General features: G+C 41.3%; 1 pseudogene; it reads right to left on the bottom strand.

Moving 5' to 3' along the window:
* Positions 1-7,969: 7,969 nt before the first annotated feature.
* LOC134504561 (U2 spliceosomal RNA) lies at positions 7,970-8,086 on the bottom strand (annotated as a pseudogene).
* Positions 8,087-8,964: the final 878 nt, after the last annotated feature.

The following is an 8,964-nucleotide window of genomic DNA, read 5'->3' as shown; positions in this document are numbered from 1 at the left end:
ATCAGGTGGATCCTAGTTTCTCAGCTAAAGTACGATATGCTGAATTTGCTCAGGGCAGTTGTTTAACCCTGGGTGCAGCTGTTACAAGAAGAGCAATCTCCATATTGGGAATCCTTAGGAAAGCGATGGAATTGCAAATGATAGTAGTGTAATGTAGGGCAGCCTTATGCCATTTATAATGTGGCTGCATTTGAAATACTGTGAGATCATCACCTCTCAGAGGGTATTGCAGAAGGAAAAAAGTCCAAAACCAGGACAAACCAAATGAGTAGGGAGCCAGAGGAGCTTCCCTAGTGGGGATGGTCCCATCATTTGGAATTCTTCAGTCTAGAGGAAAGATAAAATATTAAAAATATATGGTGCTGGTTAGAGAATTCTTCTGAATGTTTCATATCAAGTCTCATGAGGTTGTTGAAAGAGAATTTGCTTTGGAAAGGTGTTCAAAGGATGAACGTTTCAGAAATCCATCTGGGTGGACTGGGTAATTCTTGTCTTTATTTATGATGAGATAGCCAAGGGGTATGTGTCAATACCTTGACTTTCATTGTATAGTCATCCTTAGTAGTCTACAGGTTGTCTGGCTTGCTAGGTTTTAGTGAACTTCCAAGGGATGAGATCAGAATGACGTTTCTCCCATGGAGCTTTTTAAGTAGGGGTGTTGCTGCCCATACTATGAGGGAAGTCTTGCTCTTTAAGCCATTGCTGGAGAATTTCTTTTTCTGCTGGAGAAAGCCGGCTGGTTTCTCTGCACACACATTTGTGGTGAATTTCAAAAGGCCATTGGTTCATAGCTCTGGTGATATCATTTGCAGAAGACATACGACCCTTGAGGTTCATCTAATGAAACTGAATAATAGGACAACTGAAGAGAGTTGCTGTTTCATGCTGTTCTTAAGTATGGTGTGGGGTAGCAATCTGATTATGAAAATCTAATGGATTGCTGCCATTCAGAAAGGCTAAGACCTGGTTCATCGATCACACACTACCAGAAACTGGATGTGTTTTGGGGGTGAGGGGCTTTAGAATGTTCATCCAACCAATTGTGGATTAGTCAACTGATTGTGTTTAAAAGATGTGGCTCAGCAAGTGTATGTGACCAAATCTATGTCTGTACCTGTGGCTTACAAATCATAATTCCAGTACAGTATCAGAAATGTCATTGTCATGGTTCCTGTTCCAATGTTCCTAAAACATCGTAACCAGTTCCCATGCCATGCTGGTGCTGATACGTGTTGCTGGGCAGGAGGGAGCTGCTGCTGTTAGTTCGTACCAGGCAGGAAGGCTGATGGTGCGAGTGCAAAGGAATTCATGTTTGGGCTAAAGTTGCCTGGCCAAGGTCATTACCAGCAACCATTCTGAACACCTGCAGAGGAATGGAGTTGCATTGACAGGGGGGAGGGGTCTGGGATTGCTTGTGGTTTAATTGGGAGAAATCCTGCGCTTTTGGTATTCTCAGCTTTGCCTGTGTTTCTGCATACCATTCATCACTAAATTGGATTTCCATAGAACTCTATGTGAGCCTGGTTGTTGATTTGAATAGGCAGTCGTTACAGTCATGCTTTTTAATGCCACTTAAGGAGAATAATCACTATTGGAAGGGTTCTGTTGTTCTCCGTGTTGGCTTTCCACAGTCATCTGGTTGGCTGCTGTTCAGTTTGGTCCAAGACTTTAAGGTTATTTAAACATACAGTGCTAAATGACTACTGCATACTGCTGAAAATTAAAACAGAGTAGGAATGAACAGTTACAAAGGAAAAGGAATTGCACAGCTCAAAGAAGCAGTTAGTATTAGACAAGCTATGTGAGATAATTTTAAACCACTCAGAGCTGCTGGGAGTCAGGTGACATAAAAATTTAACAAATTCTTCTTGTTGTTATTCCTTCTCTAAGAGAGGAGAGTTGCTTCATGTCTCAGAAGGGAAAGCCAAAGACTTCTGATGGCCATTGCTTGTCATCTACCACCAGACATGGCTGCTCTACCCTTCCTAATGATAGAGCTAGCACCATATGTAGCACATGTAACAGACAGATGATCACATTGAGCCCTTATTAATTACTACAACCTCTTGGAATTTTCCATCAGATTTACAGCCATAGAAAGTAGTTGGGTATTTTCTCCCAAGTTTCTCAAGAAAAGGAGTTTTCCCACTCAACGGTAGGGCTCCCTCTTTTGATGGCAAGACTAGCTCCCTCTGAGGTCCTCCCTTGGAATGAAGTAGAAACAGGGGAACTTAGAGATGTTGCAGACAGCCAGCAAGATGATTGCCACTGAAGGACAAGACATCCTCATGTAGTCTCATAGCAGGTAGCCAAGTGAGCCCAAGAACCCCCCACTCTGCTTATGAAACTATCATCAAACTTCCTCACATCTCACTTTTCCTTTGAAAGACAGTATGAAAGCAAATTCTCTTTTCATAAGATCTCCCCACCTGGCACTGTTAATAAACTGTTAAGTAAGTAGTTTTGATGTGTTAAGTTCTTATTTGATAACACCAGGTGTAATGATAGGGGGGCATGGTTTTGAAGTAACATACACATATGCTAATTTAGACACATTATGGAAAATTTTGAATTTTTGTGATGTGTACCAAGAGACTCTGTCATTGCAACACCTTCTTCATGAGAGCAGTTCACAGCACCGAAGCAACTTAACCAACATGGAATGATTTAGTACGGCTGCCCTCCCTCGAGTTAAATAGCAAATTACAAATTACATCCTTTTTAATGCTTCCTTGCAAACAAGACACATGCTGCATAGTTATTTATACATTTCCAGGAAGTATCCTCTAAATGATACATTTTTGAAATGGTTAATCTTATTGCTAAAGTCCTGGTAGAAAGGGAGAAGAAAAGAAATCCAAAGGGCGGGAGCTTGGTGGTCTTCTTTGTATGGAAGATGATGGGTTCCAGCTATAACAAAATGGTGAGGCCAGTAGGGGAAAAATTGATACCGGTGCACAGTGACTCTTGCTAGAAGAGAGACATGTGCGTAGTGACAGCTGAAAAACTGAGATCAAGCCATTGGCAATGCTTGGCAAATGTTGTCTTGTGCTCCCCAGCATCTGCTTGATATTCCTCCTTATGTTACCTTATGTGCGCTGTTGGTATTTTCAATGGGCCATTTAGATTGGCCCCCTCTGAATGTTAGACTATCCCTGAAGTATTATGCCCAGGTCAATTTCTTTTTGATATGTGATAGATGAGATTATTACATAACAGCTAGGGCTGTGCAATGCTTCGGATTTGATTCTGAAATGCAAACCCTTTTGGTGGCTCATTAAAGCGGCTGCCTCTGTTTCCAGAGCTGTACACAGCCTTTGCACATGCTCCGATCTTTGGAAAAAAAAGTGTGGCTGCCTTAAGGCATAGCCGACAAGTGCTGCTTGGGTTCTGTAAAGCACCCTTTTGGAACTGAATCTGAAACATTGCCCAGCCTTAAAGAAAATCAATTAATTTCTTTAAAAAAAAAGAGCATTCTCTGAACGTATGTGTTTGGGAACTGCCTTCTAAGAAAAGACGCAAAGGCTCAGAGAGATTTCCTGTCCAAATGTTTCTGTCTTTTTCTCTCCTCCTCCAATGTTTCTGGTTTCTATTCCAGACTTCATATCTTTAGTTCGTTCGGCGATTACTCTTGAAAGGGGTGGGGAGGAGCATTTCACTATTTCTTTGGTGCTGTCTCTGAGTGGCATTAAGATGCGGTGTTTAGTGTTGGATTTGCATTAGCTAACATCTCCACTCAGCCATGATGCCTGCTAAATGAGTTTAGACCATTAATTGGAGAAGTTTACATCATGCTGAGCCATTTTTTTGTTTTAAGTATGGCTTACTCAGTAGGCCACAGTGGCCTGGTTCACACACAATGTTACTGCCAAATAAAACCAACAACTGCAGTGCTTATACAATCAATTTTCTCCTAGTTTTACCGTTGTGGCAGGTTCTAGTGAGTATAAAATAGGAGCAAAGGAGCGATGAACTACAAGCAAGGCTTTTCAAGTGGGACTCAGCAATAGTCTACATACAGCATAAGGCACAGAAACTTTTTAAATCTTCCAAATTACTGTAAAGGAAAACTATAACATAATGCTTGTAAAAATATGCAAGTTCTTCTGGGGAAAAAAAAAAGCTTTTGGTTTCTATCATGGTAGAATCCAAGTTATTTGATAGAACCGTGGGATTTTATATGAAAGATTGGGAACTTAAAAGATGCTGCTTGGTATTTTAAGTGTGAGCTGTTTTGAAATTCTGGCTGAAAGGTAAAGAATAAAATAATAATCTCAAAGGGAGTGCCTAAAACTAAAGCTTAATATCAAAAAGTTGGCCAGTGCACCTTCAAGCAAATATTGCTCTATGAAGTGCTCTTATCCAGAATGGCAGCTGGATATTCCCTTTTCTATTGTTCTCTTCCTTTCTGCTCTGAATTTCTATTCTACAACTCTGCCATCTAAATGTCTACCACTCTGTAGTGACTGAGCACCCAGTCCTCATTGGGACATGAAATAGATGTGGGGATTTGCAGTTTTCCAGATACTGTTGACTTGCCATTCCCAGACTTCAGCTGACGTGGCCAGTAAAGAAGAATTCTTGGATCCTCTTCCCAGTGAGATAGCTTCAGATATGGGTCTTCTCCAAGTGAATTACTCTCCTTTTTGCACTATAGTGGATGCTAATAACATCTGTTAAGGATTTTTTTGAACACTTTAAAAAAATATTGATCTTCCTATTCTCTCTGATGCAACAATTGGCAAGCTTTGGCCACAGTGCCACATGCAACCTCACCCATCCCTAATCTAGCAGCATCTGTGGTGTGGTCAAAATCTGCAAGATGGTGGGTGTAGTGCCACTTGTGAAATCCTGACTCCTTTTGTGCACACACACAAAAAGATGGGACTGTGATGGTGACACTGCCTCTGCCCTCTTGCAGATTTTGACAGTGCCCTTGTGGACACCCATGCTCTAATCACTATTGCTGTACATTAATGGAATTGTTTCTTTTCATTTTGAGGCAGAAAGCACCATGAAAACTGTGGTATAAGTCATACAATGGAATTTACATGCTTTTTAAACAGAGTCTTCTCTCCAAGAAGCAGACCCCCCCTAAAAAAAACCCCCAACTTTGCATAATTGCTCCACCATTCTTGTCTTCTGGCTCATCAAAAACGCAGCTCCTGATCACCAGAAGGTTGCCCAGCTCCCTATTTTTCTTTTTAGTTGTTTTTATTTTGTAACGTTCTTTTTACAGTGGCTAAAAACTGCCTTGAGATTTCCACAGTGAGAAGCAGTGTTCATTTTGTTAAATAAATATGCACATTTTGTCCTTTTGCCAAACACAAGCCTGCTCATATATCCCATAGAACCCTCCTGACTACGCATTTGCATTCAGAAAGGTCACTTTGTTATTATATGCAATGTTAGTCTTCAAAGCACTCCTTTCCCTTCCTTCTTCCACTCTTGCAACTTAACACATGGGCAAGGAAAACTTTCAGGACATCTGGAATAGGTCTGTGTCTAGTAAAAGAAGCAAGAAATCTTCCATGCCTTGCTTCTTCTTCCTTGTTTCCATGTGAACAGTGAGTGGAATATTGGAAACTTGATAGAAATTTCAAAATAGGGTGACTTAAAAATCTTTCTTACCCTAGTTTCTTTTTGCCAGTCCCTTGTTGCCATGGGAACTGGTCGAGAAAGGCGGTGGGTAGTCAGGGGTTGAGCGAGAAGTGTTAGTGGTTACACTTGGATTCTGGTTGCCCGTCGAGATGGTGGCCATATGGAAGAGCTTTGCGATAAAAGCGGGGCTTTAAAAACAAGGCAAAGAGAACTCCTCTCCTGGGGGAAACTTGCAGCCTGTGCCAAGAAAAAATGGAATACTTTGCAGAGAAGTATGCAGATGAAGCAAATCTGCTTGTTTTTGCATCTGTGTCATAACATTTATTTGTCTCAAACTATGGTAGAGCCAAGAAGACACAATGAGTCCCTGCATTTTGCCTTGGGAGGTGGTGGGACTTTCCCCGGATTCAAGGGAAGGGACACAGTCCATGGAGGTCCTTGGTGTTTCCACTCTACTTCCTCCCCACTCCAGAGCTAGAAGATTTATCCTGAGGCTGGTGAAGAAGTGGCAGCTTCTGGTGTAGGATCTGTTCCTCCCACAGTATACTTAATGTGCTTCTCCCCTCCAAAAAAACCAAAACAAAACAAAAAACCCTTCTTGTAGAAAATTGCTTTGAAATAGGGAAACCTGTAGTCTATTCTATCACCCTCAGAGATCTTCTGTTGATTTTTGGTAGGAATATGCAAAAAGTTACATAGTTTGCTATCACTTTTAGCAGGGACCAAAGGATTCCATAGAACATAAGTTAACCATGGTTTATTGACTCAGCCTAGAGGATGAAGGAAGACTAATTTTTCCTCAGCAGCTTTGGTATCAGAAAGAGATCGTCCCCAGTGATGTAAGGTATGAAACTGGAGTACAGGACATGCAGCTACTAATTGCTGCTTTATCCTCATTTAAGTGACATAGGAAATTGTTTTTAACCTACCTACTCTAAAGATAATCATATATTATTCATATATTACACGTTGATCACTGATCCAGGTTGGACAAAAGTGGTTTCTCATTACAGGAACGTCATTAGGCAGACCACAGCCTCTCCTTTCAAGAGCAGGGAAGGAAAAATAGCACGGAGTGACTCTTCCTCCTGTACTAAGAAATTCATGTACATCCGTTCCTTGTTTAGCGACTGAGTTCTGTTCCAACAAAATAGTAGCTAAATGAACACAGAGATGCTGCGAAGATCGCTGGTCGCTGCCGTCTCATTCAGATAAAATTCTCTTGTACAGCCACGGCAACATTACTCTCACTCCGGCATGTGTTGTTGTCCAGCGCATGGAATTTGGTCGTAAATGCACACATTGGTCAGAACATGAATTTTTTATTACTGTTTATTACCATCCTATTTGTAAAGGGTCACTAACTGAGGTAGTTGCTAACCGAGGAGTGGGTGTATTTTTGTTAGCCTTGTGAGGTAGTCCACACAAGAAGCACAACCAGGAGTACTAGCTCGGTCTTTACTGTAAGGCTTCATTAACGGAATCTTGCATGACTGAAAGTACATCTCTCCTCCTTTCCTTTTACTGTCTGGAAAACTAGGGAGGGTCCCTTTGGAAAAGTTTCCCATGCTCTCCCTCCCTCCTGTCGGCTGAGATACCTTTTACATGCCGGTTGTCCAGGCTACGGCTTTTCCTCCTGTCTCCCAAGGTCATTCCCACAGGCCATTACAATTCCTTATTTTGCTTAAAATCTCTCTTCTATTTATACAACAGCCCTTAAAATTTCACCTGGTAGCTTTCACATATTTAATTCAGATTTGACTGTTGTACTTTGATAAATATCATGGCACCTTCTCTTTCTGTTATGAAATTTTCCAATATGTTTTCCCTCTCTCTCACTTTGTTCCTTTGTAGCCATTCCCATATATTCTTCTACTGATCTTTTACCCTTCACTTTTCTTTCTTAGGATGTTGTATCTGATTTGCACTTTAAGCTTGTGGGTAGGATTGTATCCTGCTTTTTTTGTGTGTGTGTGCTCACCATGTAGCAATAGGTATGCAATAAAGGCAACATTTTTAATAATAATCTTCAGCCTGCAAGTTTGGAGCTGCTGTTCTAAAGGTGCCTGGTGCAGCATGTCCCTCTTGCAAATACGTAAACTCTGGGATTTTTAGTCCATATTAGAGCGCACGATAAAGTTATGTGACGGTTGTGTGCATCGGCTGGTTGAACAGTATGATGTCTTAGAATATTCATGAATGTTCTTAAGTACAAAAATGTAAAAGCTTGAGTGTAAAAGCTGGCTGCACAGATTGCTCAAGGGGACTATCCAATGAGAAAAGTGATGGAAAAACCGAGTTGGAACTTAATATTGTTGCTGGCTGGAGGGCTGGGAAAGGCTGTGTTGGTGAGAGAGAAAGAAGAATCAGGAAGTCAGGAAGTCTAAAAGCAGAGATTGAGATCCAGCAATTCTTCCATCAATGAGATTAGGGTAGATAAGAACAGATACTACACTTGATCTTAGCCAAAAGGCCAAGAAGCAACAGAAGGGTGAGGTGGTGGCCCTTGTTGTGTCTGTGCCAATTTCCTTGCTAATCCCTCCCTTCCTTTGCAAGATAATGTTTTGAGAATGGGATAGGAAAAAGGATCTGCCAGAAAAAAGGGGTCATGGTAGTGAGAAAGAGATAGAGATGGTTCTCTTTCCCTCAGCTGAAATACTTACTGTACCAGCCTCTATCTTCCAGGGATAGGAGGAGATTTTTCATCCACAGATGGCATCTGAATTCAACCCAGAGCATGCATGCCTGCATTTACAGCTTGTTTTGTTGAATGAAGCTTAGTGACCTGGTTATTTCATATGCTAAGCCATAAACCATGATTTGCAGTGGCATGCATTCACAAACAAACCACAGGCTTCAGCATGCACAGTGTGAACCCTGCTGTTGCCAACCATTTTTTATTTCAGAGAGGAAGCTTCCAGAATCCCAGACATGGGAGGTAAATCTTGCAGAAAGGATGATTCTAGCAACTTGCACTAGCAAAGCTTAACTGTGTGATTAGAGGTCAAATGAAGGACAAAGAGGCAGCCTGTAGGAATAATCAAGGTGCAACCAATTTTAACTCAACTATGAAAAAAGGAAAAGCATGACATACACTACGGTAATGAACTATACTTCTCTTCAATATCTTATCATATGGCATCAGAGACCCTTTTCTTGGACAGTGGTGCCAGATTTTGTGTTCCTTTCTCCACTGTACCTGTGGTAGCTGCTTCACCCATTTGAGTAAAATTGCTAATGAAGCTAGAGTGAATGCTTAGTGGTTCAAGCTGTTTGGCAACCGGAGGAATAGTGTTGGCTCCTTGCCAGAAAGAAAGCAGATTGTCTGTGACAATTGTGTTGTGAGTTAGAATTGGAAGCTAG

The sequence above is a fragment of the Candoia aspera genome, chromosome 12 (assembly GCF_035149785.1).
Source record: "Candoia aspera isolate rCanAsp1 chromosome 12, rCanAsp1.hap2, whole genome shotgun sequence".
Classification (NCBI taxonomy): Eukaryota; Metazoa; Chordata; class Lepidosauria; order Squamata; family Boidae; genus Candoia; species Candoia aspera.
This window is presented reverse-complemented; position numbering and strand designations above follow the sequence as displayed.